Source organism: Cupressus sempervirens, chromosome 11 (genome assembly GCF_028749045.1).
Source record: "Cupressus sempervirens isolate cs-2001-9-10 chromosome 11, ASM2874904v1, whole genome shotgun sequence".
Classification (NCBI taxonomy): domain Eukaryota; kingdom Viridiplantae; phylum Streptophyta; class Pinopsida; order Cupressales; family Cupressaceae; genus Cupressus; species Cupressus sempervirens.
In genome coordinates, this window is record NC_143128.1 from 88,619,993 (window position 1) to 88,642,714 (window position 22,722).

General features: G+C 33.5%; 1 pseudogene; it reads right to left on the minus strand.

Moving 5' to 3' along the window:
• Positions 1 to 22,722, minus strand: part of LOC149528356 (uncharacterized) — a 114,329-nt pseudogene that overhangs the window by 28,551 nt on the left and 63,056 nt on the right.

The window sequence follows — 22,722 nt, forward strand, 5'->3', positions numbered from 1 at the left end:
CAATACCGAGTGCAAACTTATAACGTGAATATTTCCACCGTTAAAACCAGAGACCCAAAGCTTCAAACTTTCATAAAACTTTCCAAAATGCAATGAATAGAAGAAGGACAATAATGGATTCAAGTATGCCTACTTGCTTTCTATTCAACTTTGATTCAAACTATTACAAATCTAGGAGCATTCGGCATCAACCAGAAAAAACCCTAAAATAACCCTAAACTTTAAACTGATAAAACTTCAAACTTGCAGCTCTAATGGTTGCATACAATAACGCCTGGAGCAATCACTGCTTCAACAGGACGAATGAAAAAAATAAACTATTCAACTTATAGAATGATCAGAGAAGAAACATGTACAACTACAGGCATGAAATGAACTTCGTCTGTCCCTGCAATAAACTGGATCTGCTGATCACTTTCTCTGCTCTGCTACTTCTGAGCTCTTCTTCTTCTCCTTCTACTGTCTCCAGGTTGAATGAAACTGATCATTCCTTTTTTTCCTCTGCCAAAAAAGTTTTCCCCCTCATTTGCAAACTTGAAAACTCACCTACCTGTAATAAATTTTTTGAATGTTCATGGTGGTAGGTGGGCATTTGGCTCCAGGGGCAAACAACAACCGTATTAAATATTCCAACACTCCCCCTTTGTCTCGAGCCAAATAAACAAGGATCACTGCTGATCCAAATCAACTATACCAAAACTCTCTCTTAGGTGTACAAAACTTCCAATGCTTAATGGCTTGGTAAAAATGTCTGCTAGCTGCTGCTCAGACTTACAAAATTCCATTTTGATATCCCCATTCTCCACCAACTCTCTGATGAAGTGATATCTGATTTCTATGTGTTTGCTTCTCCCATGGAAGACTAGATTCTTAAACAATACAATAGATGAGATGTTGTCCCAATAAATTGTGGTTCCATCCTCTTGCCTTTCATTCAAATATGTCAAGATCCTCCTTAACCAAATAGCTTGACATGTTGTTGCATTTGTTGCTATGTATTCAGCCTCTACTGTAGATTGAGCAACAATAGGTTGCTTCTTGGATGCCCATGAAATTGCACCCAATCCCATATGGAACATGTATCTAGAAGTGCTCTTCCTATCATCTATACTTCCAACCCAATCACTATCTTTGTAACCAACCAACTTGAATTCATCATTTTTAGTATACAAAATCCAAAATCCCTTGGTACCTTTCACATACCTTAGGATCCTCTTTCATGCTTGCCAATGGGAATCCTTTGGTGTTTCCATAAATCTGGAAATTAGACTTACTGCATGTATTAGGTCTTTTCGAGTTGCAGTCAAATACATTAAACTTCCAACCATACTCTTGTAAAGTGTTGGATCCACTCTCTTGCTAGAGTCTTCCTTGCTCAACTTTAGACCTACTGCTATTGGTGTGGGGGCTGCCTTACTATTCTGCATTTTAAATCTTTCCAAGATCTACCCTGCATATTTTTCTTGATAGATGAAGATGCCATCATGCATTTGTTTTACTTCTATGCCTAGAAAGTATTTCAAGAGACCAAGGTCTGTCATTTCAAATTCACTTTTCATGACCTCTTTGAACTCACCAATTAGAGCCTTGTCATTTCCAGCAAAAATCAAATCATCTACATACAAGACAACAATCAAAACATTTCCATTTGCTGCCTTGATGTAAAGAGTAGGCTCACCATTGCTTTTGCTAAAGCCATTTCTCATCAAATATGAGTCAATCCTACTGTACCAAGCCCGTGGAGCTTGCTTGAGCCCATAGAGAGCTCTCTTCAATCTATATACTTTATGTTCTTCACCTGCAACTTCATAACCAGGTGGATACTCCACATATACTTCTTCTTTCAATACACCATTAAGGAAGGAAGACTTCACATCCATTTGAAATACCTTCCACTTGTGCTGGGCTACAATTGCTATGACAGCACACACGATTTCCATTCTTGCAACTGGGGCATAGGTCTCATCATAATCTCTTCCATACTGCTGTTTGTAACCCTTGACTACCAGCCTTGCCTTATTCCTATCAATCTTTCCTTCAGCATTTCATTTGGTCTTATAGACCCATTTCACTCCAATCACTTGCTTCTTTGGAGGCAATTCAGTTAGCTCCCATGTCTCATTCCTTTCTATGGCATCTATTTTATCATCCATGGCATTACACCATTTCCTCTCCTTAATAGCTTCTTCAAAATAAATTGGATCACTATGAGAAAATAATGCAAAATTAACACTCTCATCATAATCTTCATACCTTTCATCTTGGTATATCTCCCTAAGACTCTTGGTCTTTCTTGGTAACAAGGAGGAGAGTGTGGGAGCAGAATCTTCACTACTGCTGCTTGGCCCTGACACTCAGTCATGCCTAGAGGAGCTCGGTAATGACTGAGGCTACTTGCCTTTTCTTCTATCTACTCCTTCTTCTTGCTATTCATCAACATCCTCTTTATTCATAATTGGCACTTTACTAGAAGTGCTCGGTGACTCATCAGTTGAACCATACCAAGACTGATTTTCAAGAAATTTCACATCTCTTGAAAGCATCATCTTGTTGTTCAATGGGTCATACAATCTATATGCCTTTGATTCTAGGATGTACCCTATGAAGATGCACTTCACACCTTTGTCATCAATTTTTTTCCTTTGCTCTTTAGGCACATGTGCATATGCTACACATCCAAACACCCTTAAGTGTTCAACTGTCCATCTTATCCGTGACCAAGCTTCCATTGGAATTCTATCATGAACAGCCTTTGTAGGACACCTATTAATTAGGTAAACTATTGTTGCCACACCCTCTCCCCAAAATTCAGTTGGGAGACCTTTCTCTTTCATCATGCTCCTTTCCATTTCAACAATGGTCTTGTTCTTTCTTTCAGCCACTCCATTCTGCTGTGGTGTATAGCTGGCTGTGAGCTCTTTCTTTCTTGCAAAAATTCACAAAAAAATTAGAGGTATACTCCCCTCCTCTATCTGATCTTAGGACCTTGATATAATGTCCACATTCTCTTTTAGCCTGGGCTTTAAATTCTACAAATTTATCAAATGCTTCAGATTTGTTCTTTAAGAAATACACCCATGTCCTACAACTAAAATCATCAATGAATGTCATAAAATATGTACTCCCTCCAATGGAAGTAACTTGCATAGGACTGACTAGGTCAGTATGCACTAACTCTAATGGATATCTAGCCCTCCTAAAATTCCTAGAATTAAAGGGAAGCCTATGTTGCTTACCCAAAATACAAGCCTCACACTTGTCACATGAATTTCCTATTCATGGCAAACCTTGTACCATTCTTTTATTTGACAATAAATTTAAACCAACATAGCCAAGATGACCATACCTGAGGTGCCATAGCCATGAGGGGTCTTCAATCACACTCCTTAGAGCTGATTGTGTGGGAGGTGCAACACCAACTTGAGATGAGAAACATGTCTTTATCCTCAAGGGAAACATTTTGTTCTTGGTCATTTGAACTGCTACAAGTAGGTTCTTGCTCCCATCCTTTTCTTGAATGACACACATGTCATTCTCCATCAGCACTTTGTATCCATTTTGAATGAGCTAACCAATGCTCATCAAATTGTGCTTCATACCAGGGGAAAAATACACATTTTGTATTTCCCTTTTCTCACCTTTCTTTGTGCGGACCATAATAGATCCTTTGCCCACAACTGGTAGGGTTCCATTATTACCCATTTTAATCTCTGATTTGAAACTCTTGTCAATGAATGAAAACAAGCTTTCATTACCACTCATGTGGTTGCTACATCCACTGTTGAGGTACCTAACCTTAGGGCTTCCTTCTTCACCAACATTACACATGATGAAGGTAGCAGCATTAGGTCCACTTCCCATATTCACATCAGCCACATTTGCTTGTCCTAACTGATCATTCTGCTTCTTCCAGCATTCATTTGCATAATGCCCATATTTATGACAGTAGTAGCATTCTACATTACTCTTATTAGAGTTTTAGTTTTTCTTACCTACTCTTGAAGTATTTTGTGAGCTACTTGCTCCATCTGCTCTTCCTAAGCTTTCTATTGCAGCATTTCTTTGTCCTCCATTACCTTGGCCTCTACCTCTAGAGTTCCTACCTAAGCCATTTCTTCCTCTCCCCCTTCCTCTTGGATTTGACTGAGCCTTGAATGCTTGCTCTTGGGTAGAAGAAGATGTAGATCTGTTGATCCTATGCTCATGGGTTTGAAGTGTACCCATCAACTCATCCATTGTCAAAACAATGAGGTCTTTTGCCTCTTCTATGTTCATGACCAAATTGTCATATTTATGAGGTAAACTCCTCAATATCTTCTCCACTATCCTTTTCTCTTGATAGTCTTCTCCATTTGACTTCAGCTAGTTAATCACATTGGTGGTCCTTGAACTAAAGTCTACAACTGATTCATTTTCCTTCATCTAAATGTTCTAGAACTCCCTCCTAATATTTTGTAGCTTTACTATGCGGACTTTATCAGTCCCCTTGAACTTTGTCTCAAGGATATCCCAAGCTTCCTTTGCATAATTTGCTGTTGCAATCTTTGAAAATACTGTCTCTGTCATTGCTGCTTTAATCAAACTTAATGCCTTAACATCCTTCCTCCTTGACTCTTTCAAATGAGTCTTCTGTGCATTTGTGAGGATAGAATACTATGTTGGATCAATCACATCATTGAATCCATTGACCACAAACTCCCACAAATCATTTGCTACCATAATGGTCTTCATTTTCTTTGCAAATGTATCATAATTCTGTCCATTAAAGGAGGGTGGTTGCTACCATATCTTTCCTGCATGTCCTACCATGATAAATATCCCAAGAAAACAAATGCCCTAACTCACTTTGGATGTGGGGCCTCAAAGCTCTGACACCATGTGAGAAATAATAAAACAACTTTAAAACTCACAACCTAACCCTAAAAATCTGCTCGGGAACAACTATTACCGAGTGATAGAATTGCTCGATAACCCAAAAAAAAAAATGTGGCAGGAGAGTTTACCGAGTGAGCTCGATAAATGAAGGATAAGCAACTCGATAACCAAAGTGATTACCAAGTGAACTCGGTAGCCATAGGAGAATGGAGCTCGATAGAAGAAGGCATCAAGTGTACTCAGTAGCCACTGTAGAGAATGACTTCTACCAAAGACAATACCGAGTGCAAACTTATAACGCAAATATTTCCACCGTTAAAACCAGAGACCCAAAGCTTCAAACTTTCAAATAAACTTTCCAAAATGCAATGAATAGAAGAAGGAAAATAATGGATTCAAGTATGCCTACTTGCTTCCTATCCAACTCTGATTCAAACTATTACAAATCTGGGAGCATTCGGCTTCAACCAAAAAAACCCTAAAATAACCCTAAACTTTAAACTGATAAAACTTCAAACTTGCAGCTCTAATGGTTGCATACAATAATGCCTGGAGCAATCATTGCTTCAACAGGATGAATGAAAATAATAAACTATTCAACTTACAAAATGATCAGAGAAGAAACACGTGCAACTACAGGCATGAAATGAACTTCCTCTATCCCTGCAATAAACTGGACCTGCTGATCACTTTCTCTACTCTGCAACTTCTAAGCTCTTCTTCTTCTCCTTCTACTGTCTCCAGGTCGAATGAAACTGATCATTCCTTTTTGTCTTCTATTTAAAAATTTTTCCCCCTCATTTGCAAATTTGAAAACTCACCTACCTGTAACAAATTTTTTGAACGTTCATGGTGGTAGGTGGGCATTTGGCTCCAGGGGCAAACAACAACCGTATTAAATATTCCAACAAGAGAGACATCAAATCAAAAGAGTCATGGAAAATTCACAACTTCCTAAGTTCTAGAGAAGGAACTAAGTCCCAATGCAACCTTTGAGTACATATAACATTACAATTTCATAATGATTTGTGACCAAGGTTATGATCTAAACATAATGAAGTGCATTCTATTCTTTCCCATCTATACGTATACATCCAAACTTGCCACATTTCACAAAAGTGCAGGATCTCATACGCATCACGAAATATTTTTTTGAAAAAAGAAAAAAGAAAACTTTAATATTGAAATTCAAGAAAAACATCCACATGACCTGGGTAGTAATGTAAATCTTAACAGTGTGATCCAAGCTAACCCTAAATCACTTAAAATCAACCCATAAACTCACACAACATTCATTTAAAATAATAGAAGAATATGAAACCATAGTTTCCTTTTCTTACCCATATAATGACCATGAGAAAAATTGTTGGCAACGTCTTCCTTTCCAGAGATCAGCTGCTCAGGATGAAAAAGTTGTTGATAGCCCCCAGTTTGAATGTTGTCAATAATAGTTAGTTCTAGATCTATAAACATGGCTCTGGGCACATGTTTCCCTGCACTAGTTTCACTAAAGAATGTATTAAAAACATCGTGTGCCACACCCACTAAGTTATCACTGCCCAAAAAAACAAACGTTCAAATCAAGATTCATTAAATCTCTATCGAAACCTACCCACGACATAATGAAGCAAACCCAGATCACCAAATAGAAAACCACCAGCACACAGAAGGATTTAGAAGCCTAAAGATATGAAATGGTTTTGCAGCAAATAGATTCAAAAGCTTAAGCAAATGAAAATGGGTTACTCCAAAGAGATTCAAGAGCTTGGAAAAAAGTGAAAAACTAAATGGGGATGAATCAGTGGATTCAAGAGCTCAAAGCTGGTGTTGTGGAAAATATGAAGAGCATTTTATCAAGTGAAATGCTTGTCTTGAAAAGCTTGCTATCTCCTGACATCCAATGCAAATTGATCTGTTGTAACACAGAAAAGCCGCACGTGGGAAAGACAAAATGAAAGTGAGAAATGTTTTTTTTTTTTTAATGCATAGGCCCCGTGTTGGTCAAAATTTTGACCAACACGAGGCTCACATGTTAAAAAAAGAAATTTTTTGCCTTAACATTCTGACATTCCGACCAAATTAAACTTATTTAGTGAATGGTCAAAAAAAAATTTCAAAAAATGAGGTTAAATGTAATAGTGAGTATTGTGATGTACTGATGTTTCTAAATGGGGCTTTAGACATCATGTTTGATCCTTTGGACTTAGTTTCACATTTTAATTGTATTCACATGTATAGTTTCATATGACATTACCTTCGTCCTTCCATATTATCTAACATAGTATCACTGGTCATATCTGCTTATTATTATACTTTACCATTAACTAAGTATTACACCTTTACCCAATAATACTACTAGTTTTAACCCTTAACTCATTACATTTTTAGACCAATCCCACGTCATTATATATAAATATGCTTGATTTATTAAGATTCTACTTCTACTAATATCATACTATTGGTTATCTACTAAATAGCACTGATTAACATCTAGCTTGAATTATTGCTAATGTGAAAGTAGATTCAATAGACTTGTATACTAATAATCTATACTCATTCCAAAACTCAACTTCTGGCTCAATTTAACTATATAATTATAATTCACTAAATCAAATTTTCCTAATAATTAATTATCGCATCTTCTACTTTACTCCTGAACTTGCCACTTCCCATATCATCACCTAAAATAATAACACATAGCAACTTACATGTTTGAATTAGTTTTAAGCCTCAATTATTTTTATTTTGATTTCGCCATTACTAACTCAAATTTATTATTCTATAGTAATTACAATTTATAATACTCACTATTTTAATATTACAACTATACTAAATAAAATTCTATATAAATTCTTTTTGTACATCACACATCTTCATAATCACCAAATATTATTTATTATAATTATATTATTATATTTAATATTATACCATTCAATTTATATTTATCAATGCACTAATACCATATCAATTAAATAATAATGAGTGTGTTTATCACTTAAAAACTAACTAGCTAACTACTTCCATTAGCCTAACTACTAGCTAATCCACTACTCTCAATTTGATCCCTCCCATTTTCTAATCACTAACTTATCCTTTAAACATTAAATAAATATCCATTATTACACACTACCATCCTTCAATTCATGAACCTACCCACATACAATTTGTCTGCATAATATAGCATCTTGGTATAGCTTTCTTTTCCTACATCACTCCATCCCATGCAAAGTACTTTACCTTTCATTAGTCCTATCAATCTAACCATCCACCCCAAGTTGACTTTTAAAATCAAACACTTTTTTACTCCTTTATACATGCCCAAGACATGGGTCCACCACCCTCTTTTCCCAGCCAACCAAGACTCCTTTCTTAAGGTGGGCAGCTTAATATTGCAAAGAAGAAAGTGTGCTAACTTAACTTAGGTTTTTTTGGGCAGCATTTAAAGTGCTTTATGTGCCTTGGGAGCCGTGGGAGGGGGATATGGAAAGGTGGGACCCTTTCCCTCCCTCTTCCCCATGCATTCTTCTTACATTTAGACAAGTAATGATGGCCTGGTTTAATTTGGTCAGCAACTTTCATGATTTAATTTTTTTTGTTTGTTATTTTATTGTTAAATGTCTCATCCAACTACTAGGTTGACCCTTACTTGGAATTCCCTCTTTAATTCCTTCTAACTACTAATTTGAAATGATAGTGATTTGTACCTTAGGTTATTTCCTTAGATTATTTTATTATGTTATGTCTTGCTTGTTATCTAAGTATTCCATTATTTTATTTAGAAGATACCATAGTATATTCCCTTATTATTATGTTTGCCTGTATTGGGTAGATATTATTTCCACTTCCTCCATACAAAATCCAGAGAGTAAATTATGTGTCTACAACAAGTTTTATGTTTTATACCTTATATATTATATGTCATCTATTTATTTTTCTACTACTATAGTCTAAGGCATCATGATATTTATTGCAATGATACATTAGGGATTACTAAATTATGTTATGATAGTCTAAATTAATGATCTTATTTATTCATTTGGACAATAATCCCAACACAAAAACACATATAGAAACATGATAGAATTCTTATATGAAACAAACCTGATTATTCTTTTCTATGGATTCAAAAGATTGGAGAAACCTTATGTATACAACTCAAGAACCTTCAAATATTTTAAATTCCTGATTAATATTCATAACATGACCATAAGCCAAATACAAATCCATTATCTCAAAATGCATATTCTACAATGATGCTTAACTCTTCACATCAATACACTCATATTCAATACATTGAAATAGCAATATCATTACAATGAATTTCTCTTCCATGATACTCTCATAAAACACAAAGGTGGTGGAATCAACATATCAATTAAACACAATGGAGATACTTTTTAACTACACAATGGAGACAATAACATCCTCTTACAATACATTTAGACTCATATAACAAGATGAAGTTTTCTCTCTATAACATCTCATTGCAATAATGTCTTCTCCTCCTATGCACATGTAAGATAACAAGAACTCCAAGTTTCCAAGATCTTTCAATAAGGACCTACAAATGAGGGATAAAAATGATGAACCATGGAGGCTCACCTCCCAACCTAGGCCTCAAGGAGACCACCCACCGAGCTAGGGGAAACAAGGCTCAACCGGGATACATTCAAACATCATCACAACCCAAGCATCAACATGGATAAAAAAATCTCACAACACATTTACAATCCCCAACCAAGGCTTGCACAATGATTCACAGATGGAATCATAAGCATTGGGTGAAGGTAGGCTCTTCAAGGAGGAGAACGCCATATCCTTGTGAAACAACAAATCTTGCAATTGCAATATTTCAATAAGGCTTCCAAGAAACATGCTGATCTGAAAAAGAAAATCTGAAAAAGTAGTCTGAAAAAGCAGTTCAAAAAAACAAAGTGAAAACACAAATCCAAAAAAAGCAAGTGAAAAAAGAAGATCGGAAAAAGCAAAGCAGAAAAGGCAGCATTGGAGAAAATTATTACAGCCATCTACAACCAGGTTCCTTTGTTAGCATTGCATTTTAGGTGTGATAAGTTTCATCTATAGGTGTGTATTATACCAACATTATCATTTTTGTAATCCATGTAAATGCCAAAAAGTCTTGGCCATATTTCATGAGCATCGTATAAAAAATGTCATTGCAATTAAGGAGATAATAGTTGATGGTGTCATTTGAGCAATTCAATATCATTATTTATCAGCTAGTTAGTTTGCATACCAACTATTTGTAAAAATGTCAATTGGTTGTAGGTGTTCATTTCTCATGTTTAGATCATATATATGTATTATATATTGCCAAAATTAGTTGCACATTCATGTTAGGTCATTGTTTAGTCAATTTAGAGTCTTCTTGCAAGCATTCTTATTGATGCTAAGTGAAGGAAAGAGTCATAAAAGAAAACTAAAATTTTATAACAGTCATATGACCCTTGTATGAAAAGTGTTTTCTTGAACCTTTATTAGCATTTTGGGATCAAATTTGAGTAGGGTCATTACAGTGGTATTAGATCCATAAGTCCTACCATCCTATGGAGGTCTTATTAGGAATTTGGAATAACCAAATAGAGAGAAAAATGTTTGACAAAATGTATATCAGTCTAGATCAGGAAAATTTAATGTTCAGGTTACTGAATACATTAGAGGAACAAAATAGGTGAATGCATATGATGCAACATGAGCAAAATAGGCAAATGGATATGATGTTGCATCTTATGGCTAGATAGATGGGCATCAATATTGATGAAATGTATGTTGCTCCAATGTAGGAGGTAGTTGATTCCTCAGGTGGGATCAAGACACGTATAGAGCCACCCAGCTATGATGTTGGTATTTTAGCGGAGTTAGTCAATGTGGGTTTACGCTCTAGTATAATTGATTCAAAATCTGGCATTGAGTCATATGTGTAGAGTCAGGAGTCCACATATGAAGCTTTGTCAGCAGATGACAATGCAGCAATAGTGGAACTAGGAGAATGCGAGGATATTGTCATATCAACAACCACTTCTATGTTAGTTGAACCATCCAATGAGGAGTTTAGTGGTATGCATGCAGTGGTTGATGTGTGTTCTAATGATGGCACACATGTTGATTATGAGATTTCATCAACTCTAGATTCGGTTAAGTTTTCTATTGTAGTTGTTAGTGTTGTTCCTATGTCCATATATTTTGATACGGCTACACCTATTGTTGATACAATTAGCATGAGTGCATATGGTTTTCCTATAGCTACATCTTTTTCAATGCATGTTGGTGATGACTAGGATTTTAGTCCAATATATATTATGTGGGTTGATATAGGGAAGAAGAGATTTCTTAGATCTTCTACAGAGTCGCCTTTTGGTGTCATTCTGACTTGTACATCACCCACACAAGTTTTGGGTGCTATGTTACATGACATGTGGTTGGTCTTGATGATGTTGATTTGTAGTTGGTTTAATGTCCACAAGGATGTCACATACTACTTCATTTGGGATCTAGGAGGATTGACTGGTTTGTTGTTCGATCATTGCTTAGGGACAAGCAATTTCAAGAAGGACGGACTGTAATGTCCCCATTTTGGCTAGCATCATTTTGTGTGCCAGATCAGTCTATCACAGACTCTCATAGATGAGTAGTTGTGATGAGAGAGTCATTCTAGCATTTATTTGAGGATTGAATGGTTTATTATGCTCTTGGAGATATTATTTTATTCATATTTTATCATCACTTCTTATACGGGGCCTACATGTTATAATTCTAAGTTGAGTTGCACTTTTATTTTACAAAGTTATTTATTATAAAAAGTAAATCATAATGGGATTTTATAATGGATGTTTCTAGAGGTTCTTAGTAACTTCTTAGAAAATGATGTTTCTAGAAGTTGGTAGTAACTTCTTAGGAAAGTAGATAAATAGAGGGCTTGGGCTCCCATTTGGATATACGGGATTTGGTAACTCAACTACTTCTATGAGCATTTGTGGAGCTTGATAGTCTGCAAATATTTAGCATAATCCGTGAGAATGATAGCTCTCAAGAGATTGCATAACTGAGGAAGTGAAAGACCTTCTAAAGGATTGCACTTTGGAAGTGATATTCAACCATTTCAAGTTGAGCTTAATTTGTATATTCAGACTACCTGAGGGTTTGAGTCTTTGAAAGCATATCCAAAAAAGAAGTCCAAAAAAGAAGATCCAAAAAAGCAATCTGAAAAAGAAGGTCCAAAAAAAGTCCAAAAAAGCAAGTCTGAAAAACCAAAGAAAAAAAGAAGATCAGAAAAAAGCAAGTGAAAAAGCAAAATAGAAAAATGCAAAGCAGAAAGGCAGCATTGGAGAAAAATATTACAGCCATCTACAATCAGGTTCCTTTGGATATTACATGCATTGTTCTTATCATTTAGATGCATATTAGGAGGTAAGGTTGTAGGTGAAAGTTGTAACAGATTTAAGCATTATTCATGCGGATGTAAGCCAAGAGTTTTGGCCATTTCATACTAGCATTGTAGTTGACATTTTTTGTGCAATAAAGGAGACATAAGTTGCTGGTCTGATATAGTATAATTGAATATGTATTTATCATTCATGATCAGCTTATTAGTTTGCATGTCAATTGTTTGACAAAATGTCAATTGGCTGTAGGTTCTCTTTTTTGGCATAAATAGTGTTATAATTTTGCATCCCAAGTGTTTGTCAAAATTACAAGTTGTTGTAGCTGCATATTGCAAGTAGTTTCAGTCACATATATGCATTGAATATTGTCAAAATAAGTTTTACATTCATGTTAGGTCATTATTTAGTCATTTTAGAGTCTTCTTGCAAGCATTATTATTGATGCTAAGTGAAGGAAAGAGCCATAAAAACAAACTAAAATTTTATATCATTCATATGACCCTTATATGCAAAGTGTTTTCTTGAATCTTTATCAGCATTTTGAGATCAGATTTGAGTAGGGTCATTACATTTAAGGTTGTCTAAAGTTCCTATCAAATTTTAATTTGGATCCCATCATGAAGGTGACTCATCCTAACACTCTCCACGGTGGGTTAATTTCATAGTGGGGATTAAATTTAGGTTAAGTGACTTCATGCCCAAAAACCCTATATGACATGTCATTTATGCATAGACAACACAAGTGTCAAATGACGCCCACACATTAAAACACTTTACACATCACGATGACATGTCTCAAATTTATGATGATCTTAAACTTATAACACCCATGCACAATCGCATTATAAAATAAACACAATACAATGAGGTTTTGAATCTTCCAAAGATTCACCTTGGCTTTTCTATGTTCACATAGGTTTGAACCTTGTTTCCCCAAATAATTTCCATGGTTCAATTTTCCTGCACACTCAACTTAACCATCAGTAGCCTAATGAAATATTATAGAATACATATAGATTAGTACATAATGATCCAATATCACATAATTCACATCAACATATACAATTAACTTCATCTAATCATTTCCTTAAAACATTCAAAACATTGCAAATATCAAAATATGTGTATCAACATTTATCTTTCTTAACATAACAAAATTATTGTTCCAACAATATTACAATACTTGTCTATCATAACCATGAAACACTAAGATCATAACTATTACATCATTAAAACAAATAAATGGATCCTAGTAAATGTCTTAAGTGTAGGTCACTGATATGGGAACATGTAGCTAGTATCTTTTCAGTCAATTTAAACATAACAACGTTCCTAGAAATACCCATTTATTACATTACAAGGGTGTGTGTGTGTTCTAGGTTTAATCCCTCAAGCCATTAGAATGTTCTAAAATTATGTCATCATGATTTAAAAACAATCTATGAATGCAACCAGTTATGTTTTGTTGTTGTTATAATCCACATCCATTTTTATTTCTTACGAGAGAAAATGTTAATTTATCTTTCCTAATTTGACTAGTGAATCATTCCATAAATCCCTTGCTCGGTCCCTAGCTTGAACATATAGAGTTTCATTTCCATGTGATATTATATATCCAACCTAGTGTTATTAAATGGGTATTACACTTATAATAACCATATTCAACTTTAGTCTCTAATAGGATCTCCTAAATCATCAAAAATGTCAATCATAACCTAATTAACTCTTAATCATATTTATTTCGTCAAGATCTATAATAGGGTACTAGTGTGGGCCTTACAAAAAATGTCATAGAAATTACCATCCCTAAGCTACATCCAAAACTTCAATTAAGACAATGATATTAGAAAGCCATATGATGCAAGTGTAATCCAAGACCCTGACCTACATATAATATCTCAAAACAATAAATGAGATCCATAAAAGTAAAAACATGCAAAATCATAGAGAAGTCATGGTTTACAATCAAATAAAAAATGAAAAGGACTCAACCTTATTCTAAACATATTCTTTTGTCATAATATTAATTGAGTTGGGGAGATCAAGGATGTTAAGTGGGGAAAGAAAAGAGTTAATATAAACCCCAGTAGTACCCAAATTAGCTAGACAATCAGTTAAAAGATTGCCTTTTCTATAAGTATGCATGATGTAACATTCAGATATTGAATCAAGAAGAGACCATACTTGATGTAATATATACTATATGGACCAATTACATACATGAAGTTTAATACATGCATTAATAATAATTGATGAATCCTCTTCCACATGTAGCTTAAGTATAGAAAGTGATTTTGCAAGATCCAAACCAAAAAGCTAGGCCAAGGCCTCAGCTTTGTTATTAGTACACCGAGGGAGAGAAGATGCATTTGTTGCAATCACATGACCTTTAAAATCTCTAATGACTATGCCATAGCCAAAGTTGCATGGATTTCCTCTAGAGGCCCCATCAAAATTGAGTTTGAAATAATCCTCAACTTGGAGGAATCCACTTGGTTTGAGCACGGATAAGAGAAATCTTGGATGGACACAATGGAGTAGGAAGATGAGGGAAAATTAAACCCTTCCAATTATTATTATTATTAATATCAATAATATTTAACAATAAAGATAAAATATCTTCAAAGTTCATAATAGTGAGTTTTTATGCATTTTCTCTATGTAAATCAGCTGGTGATTTAAATGTTATAATCTCATATAAAATGATACTGATCTACAACCTATATTGATGGAAAGATACTTCAATTTCACATATCTTTCATTATTACCAGTCTTAAAGAAAAGTTCATTTGAATGGTGTAAAATATGAATCTCCCTAGCAGCACTACTTAGATTTGAAGGTTATTAGTTTAGAAGAAAGAGCATAACTTTTGTTTGAATAGTTGGATCTTCATGAAAACCAAGAAAATTATTCATATTGGAATTATTTAAAATCACAAAGAATATATTTTCCTAAATATATATTTTGCAAATTTTATAAGTGATTGTTTGTGTATCTCTAATTGAAAAATCAAGCTCAAATAGGCCTAGTTTTGGCATGACATTCAATATTTGACCATGTCTATACAAAAGAATCATATATGATTTTTATATAAGTTAAATAAAATCCAAATGGTTGTCTAAAATTATCTTTACATTTTTTATAAAATTTATTAAATAAAAGTTATAGAAAAATCACATCTTTCAAACCCTTAAACTGACACACAAGTAGTTGTAAATAAATTTATTCATGATCAAGAAAAAAATAAGAGAAGACAATCTTTCCAACAAAAATTGAAAAGAGATTTTAAAACCCCTACCTTCAAACACCAAGTTGATTTGTTAAGAAGAAGAAAACTCAATTGTAGACTCTACTCCCAAGCTTTGAAAAAAAAAACTTTTACTTCAAAATCTAAATGCATAACCTTTAACTTGTCTTGTAAAATCCATGTTCTAAATTCCCTAATTGTTCTCCAAAAAAATTTCTTTTTCAAAATGACCACAATGACCTCTTAATAAAGAAAAATAAATAAAACTAATAAAACTAAAGTTTCTAAAATGAGTAAACTTACAAAAGAACGTAACACAACTAAAATAAAATAATAGTTTTTCTTTGTTTTCTTATTTTTTTAAAAATAAATAAAATCACTTTCCTTTTTTTTAAAGAAAAGAAATACGTAATTTTTTCCCCCTTCTTTTAATATAAAATAAATAAATACTCTTTATTTATATTTTTATTTTGATCGGTAAGAGACTAAAGCCATGATTAATTATTATGTGTTATGATTAATTTATTATTATTTATTAAGTGCTCAAGTAGATATGAACCCAAGACCTCTTACGTAAGAGGCTCACAATTTACCATTGTGTTGTAGGCTCTTGCCTAATAAATACTCTTTATTTATTTACATTCTTTTCACAAAATAGATTTATCTTTTTATAATAAAATAAATAAATATCCTTTCTTTTAAAATAAAACAAAACTTATTTCCCAATCAAAAATCTTATTACAATTTTATTAATTAAATTGCATATAATTAGTTTAATCATTAATAATAATTAAAGCCCACTATTTATGTATAACTCTAATTTTATTATCATTGATTAAATATTCATGATAAATAAATAATTAGTCTTTAATAATTTTGATTTATCTCTTTTCCAACTTTCACATTTAGACTTTTTAAATCAAGTCTTTTAAATAAAAAATAAATATTTAATTAATTTAATTTCTCAATTAATTAAATATTATGATATCATAATTCTTCCTTTTATTTAAATAATATTTAATAATTCTAATACTATGTGATTGATCTAAATATTATAATGAAACATTTTACCAAATTAATAGCATACTCCAATCCACATAACCAAAATCATTCAAAACCCAAACTCAAAAAACACACACAAAGACAAACTCATGGGTTTAAAAGGGGTAGAGAGTCGGTTATGAGACCACCTTGTAGGACAAGTATTTAGGCAATGGCTAGGATTGGACCTAATCGTTATCTTCACATTCTTACCATTGAGTTATTGTGATAGGGAATGCTCATCCAAGCAATTCAGGGAAGTTGATGCCTGATACCTGCATCCTACATAAATGACGGGCATGTATATGTGCATGTGTGTGTGTGTGTGTGTACATCTAAACTAAACATACAATGACAGGGAGTGGTACATTGTGTAGATCTTGACAAGTAGGTGACTACAACTCCCTTCCTTAGCCACATAATACATGACAGACATAAAAGTAAAATAGACATGCACACTATACACATGCATGTATGGGGTAAGTGTTAGTCTAAGAATGGTTTTGACTCTTGAGTTCCAACACACTTGACCACTTTCTACATTAAAGCCGAGTACACTATGTATGTCAAGCCACAGCTTGTGCTGAGTCAGGAAAGCCATTAGGTGTCGAGTGATCTTCAGGTGCCGAGCAGCCTTCAAGTGCCAAGTGAAGATCAAATGCCAAGTGACTACAGGTGCCGAGCATGATCCAAGTGCCGAGCAATATTCAGGTGTCGAGTCATAAACAATGTCAAGCAAGATAGGAATGATACAAGAGCCGAGTTACAGAAGGTGCCAAGCATCAGGAATCTGTAAGTGTCGGGTAACTCAGAATCATCATATGAGTTTGTAACTTCACAAACTCAGATGTAAACCATTTTCATGGCCAACATATGATGAATCTCGAAGGATTTAAGTGATAAGATCAAATCATTTATATTTCCTATGCAATCTACATGCAACCAATAAGAAAAATGGAGAAGGCATGCAACCAATGATAAAAGTGCAAGGAATGATCGAGAATCAAAGATTCAATATGGATTGTAGATCCATGTCTAACCCTAAGTCTTCGAATGTCTTTATAAGGAAGACAAAATCTCATTGAATCATGTAAATGGATGAAGGAGTAAACGAAAACACTAGTGGAGTTCAGAGTGAAGAATAAAAAGACTTAGAGGAAGAGATCAGCAGTTAAATATCCAGTTAATCAGAAAAAAGTAGGGGATACAAATGAGTATCAGATCTTAGAGGATCAAGGTCAGAAGAAAGCAGATCAAGTGCCTATATTCAGCAATCAAGGATTGTAAGCTATCAGGTTTATTATACCTAATACTCTTTAGCCATTGTATTAGAAAGGAAATCCTATGATGATAGGTTAGCTTAACATCTATTTTGTCGATCCTTTAAATAGGTGATTAAATCCTTTGACAGGGTAACACTTCATGTAAAGTGTTTGTAAATCCTTTAACCAAGTCACTATTTATACAGTGTAAAGCCTTTAATAAGGAAAATCATCAAAAGTGGTCAAACATTATTGCTTCAGTGATTTTGTGGGTATCATCCCCACCCCAATTTTACCTTCTTATTCTTGGAGGGTTTCTGGGTTACCAAAATCTCAAGTGTTATGTGGCGATGCATATTTATTTCTTGTGATTGCTTAATGTTTATATGGATGCATGTTCATTTCAAAGATATGTTATTAAGGATTTAAAAAATAGGTCAGAAGCTAGTACCTCTGATTCACCCACCCCCCCCCCCCCCCCCCTCTTAGAAGCATTATTTCCAATAAGATATTACAACAGTAAGTACCATTATAAATCATGAGTCAACTCATCAAAAACTCAGTTATAAAAATGCATTACTATGAATGTAAAAAAATCATCATTAAAGACATATCATTTGATATTATTATGAAAGCAATCACATTTACTAACTAAGAATTATCAAAGCAATATTAACACGTAAGTAATCATAATCTTTAGACAACACATTAAATATAATCAAATATGTAATCATAATTGATATTTTGAAGTCATGAAATAATATCATACCATATGTCTATAAACTAACACATGGATGAAATAGGCCTAAAAGAGTTCAACATATATAATATAAAGTAAACTAAGGGTGGGCATTACAATATTCGCATTTGTCTTACTTTTACATTCTTTCTCATTTTAAGGTTAATTCCTAAATGGGATCTTGATGAAGGAAAAACTTGTCCCCACAGAAAAATTTCTATTTATATTGTATGCAAGAGAAAATTTGAAAAATTTTGAAGCAACAAATTTGAATTTTAGATTTAAGGTTTTTGGTTTCTATCAGAGTTTTAGATTTGAAGGTTTTTAATGTGGAAAAGGTAAAGGAATACCTCAACTCTTAGCATATTTTCCCTTACCTTAGGTTGACCCTTACCTCCAGGTCATCCCTTATCTGGTGCCTCTAGATTCTTAGAATAAATAGATTTCAGTCTTATGGTTCTATATCTTACACAATTTCTATTTTTGTTATAGTTTGATAGTTAGGTTTCAGATTTTAAGTGGCACTTCTTTACTATCCCTCAAGGTGAGTTTGATACCTTCTTTTTCATTTTTTAGAACTCACTTAATTTTATGTATCATGTAACACAATTTCTATTTTTTTTTATAGTTTGATAGTTAGGTTTCAGATTTTAAGTGGCACTTCTCTACTATCCCTCAAGGTGAGTTTGATACCCTCTTTTTCATTTTATAGTTCACTTAATTTTATGTATCATGTATCTCACATCATATGTTCTTTTACATTACTTTAATTACAATCAGTCAATCTACTTACATTAAGCCAATTTATTAAACACAATCAAATCAACACATATCAATAAAAAGTAACAAAAATAACCAATAGAAAGAGATCATTTGAGTATACACACTTGAAAGGACTTGGATTTAGTAGTGGAACCCGTTACACCCATTTTAGGTTGTGCTATCTAATTTGGACCCTTTGAAACATTATGCTTGAAGGTTCATCTTTCTCTTTCCCTAATGTGCACTTAAAATTTGGGTTTCAATATACACCATATTTCACATTATCATTGTGCCCCTGATTTTTATGTTACACCTATAATGGAGAATAAATATTCTCATTATTCAAATGATAAAGATGAAGCATTAAGAGTTCCACTTTCTCAAGTCCAAAATCTTCCTCATGGATTTGAAAAGTTTGAAAATTGGTTATCTCAAGAACATCATAATCCCAAGACTCTTTTGACTATAGAAAGCTTAAGGAAACTAATTAAAAATGATGAGAAATATATTAAACACTCGCGTAGTATTTCTCATCACATTATTTCTAATATTAAACCTGTAATAGAATGTGATCAAGATATAGGTTATGTTCCTCCTTCTACAAGTGTTGAAACCTTCTTACCTATTTCTACTTCTAATCCTAGCATTTCTACTTATGCTCCACACATCATCACCACTTCAATCAAATCACCCAATCTCATGTTAGAGTAATTAGATATTTTCTAATTAACTCTAGTCTACTTAAGCTAAACTTTAGGTATCTAATAATTAATTTCTTTTATTAATTATTATGATACAACCTAGTTTAAATACTTTCCCTATATTTAATAATTATCTTGTAATTATTAAATACACACTCTTCCTATATTTAATAATTATCTTGTAATTCTTAAATACCCTAAAGAGTTTTACGTTACCTTTTAGGTATCGATCTCCTTTATAAGGATGATCTCTGTTTGTATTTTGTGACACATATTTTCTTTATCTGAGAATACAATATTCATATTTTTAGACTAAACCCATGCCTCTTCTTGTCTTTTTCTTCTCTGTGACATGTTTTCTACATGTAGGTATTCAAGGGCTTCATGGATTTGATTTTATTTGCATATTTTCTCAAATCCTACATGGTATCAAAGCCAAATCTACTATAGCTTGTTCAAAATTTGGAGAAAAAGAGGGAGCAAGGATTTGACAAATCAAATCTAGAGCTTTTTGGGTATTTCCTAAGAAAATGAGGGGTCACTAATTTTTGGAGTAGTTTGAGGCAAAATGAACTTCAAAGATGCATCTAGAATGCATCAAAATTCTTGTTTCCATATAAATTTTGTCCATTTTGGACAATGTTGATCCTGGAGGCAAAAAAATTTCCCTACAAGGATGTACAACCTCCTGCATGCAGTTCAAGGCAATTTTTGACCCACTATTGGTTTTTTTGGCCATAACTTGAGCATATGGAGCTCTCTTTTTAATCTAAAAAAAGCATCAGAAAATTGGTTCTGAGGCGAAGAATTGGTGCAAGAGTTTTCTAGTTTTGGTGCATTTTGGTTGCCTATTTTGGTAGTCAAAGCTGGATGTTCTATTTTTCACTTCTTTGGGCATATCTTGAGCATCCCATCTCTGGTTTTTGAAATTGTTATATTTTTGGAAAGCTAGTTTAGTCCTCTTTTGAGAAATTTTTTAATTTCCTTTAGATTCTTCTCCATGGTCTTTCTATCATGTTTTTTTGTCTTTTTGCACTATGGTGGATATCTAGTGTGTTTTAAGTCCAGGGATTGTTTTCATGGCATGGAATCTTTTCTTTTGGGTTGTACTATCTATTATATCATCTCATTTCCCTTTTTGATCATTGTTTATATCATTTGTAAGCATTTTTATACAAATGCACTAAGATAGAGTGCCACTCCTTACTTTTCAGGATCTTTTTCATCATTGGGACTTATTGTACTCACACTACATTATAAAGTGCCATGGGGGGATAGTTGTTTTCCTTTTAGTGCCCTCCTCCTTTGTCAAGTAAGTGTACCTTCCATGACATTAGCCCCATGATGTGTCGATGACACATGCCTTTATAGACCTTGTTTGTACCTCTTCCTCAATCTCAATGTTCTTGGTTTTTTTTGTAGGAGAATTTTGGCCTACCTTCTCAATTGCTTGTCACCTCACCCTGTCTACATTAGGGGGGGTTCTTCTATTTTTTCTAATGGTTCCTTGGTTTGATGGAGTGAGTTATGTATTTAGTATTTGATCCTATGTACTAGGCAATTGCAGTGGTTGGATACCTATGCATTTTGGTGAGATGGATCATTTACCATATAGACACTCTTCTTTTTGTTCATACTTTGGATGCAACCTTCTATTTCAGTGGAGGTTCTTCAGATCAGTAGTTACTTTTGATAGAGTTTGTGGCTTCTTCATGCTTTAGTGATGTTCTTCATGATCACTCTTCATTCCTTTTTTCTAGGACATTGCCTAGTTTGAAGGCTTCTTTAGTCCTTCAATAGTTTTTCAGCATTTTTCCACCTCTTTTTGGGGTAGGGTTTCTCCCATGTGGTTTTCTCTATTTCTCCTCTTTTCAAATATTTGGTTGTGCTTGGGTACTTTATTAGGCCTTGTTTTTTAGGACTTAAATCCTCTTTCAGTTGTAGTTTCCATGTTTTTAGCTACTCCCTAAGTTTATCTTAAGGGGGGGTGTTAGAGTTATTAGATATTTTCTAATTAACTCTAGTATACTTAAGCTAAACTTTAGGTATCTAATAATTAATTTCTTTTATTAATTATTATAATACAACCTAGTTTAAATACTCTTCTTGTATTTAATAATTATCTTGTAATTATTAAATACCCTAAAGCGTTTTATGTTACCTTTTAGGTATCGATCTCCTTTATAAGGATGATCTCTCTTTGTATTTTTTAACACATATCTTTTCTTTATCTGAGAATACAATTTTCATATTTTTAGACCAAACCCTTGCCTCTTCTTATCTTTTTCTCCTCTGTGACATGTTTTCTACATGCAAGTATTCGAGGGGTTCATGGATTTGATTTGCATATTTTCTCAAATCCTACATCCCACACATGTGAGCCTTCCTAATCCTATTATTTCATCTCTTCCTACGAGTATTTTGTGTGTGTCATTACCATTATCTATGCCTTCATATAATTGTATTCATATTTCATATTCAAATATTCTTCATCAAATCCTCCTAAAATTCTTCATGCTCATTCCACCATTCATTTTTCTTATCATAACAACTTCCTACCATTTTCAATGTTCCTTCTTCTCTCATTTCTTCTATTGATACTATCATTAATAGCTTAGCTGAAACTATTTTTTCTTTGCAAAAATAACTTTCTTATTTGACTCAATCCAAGTTTAACATTCCTACTAGTGA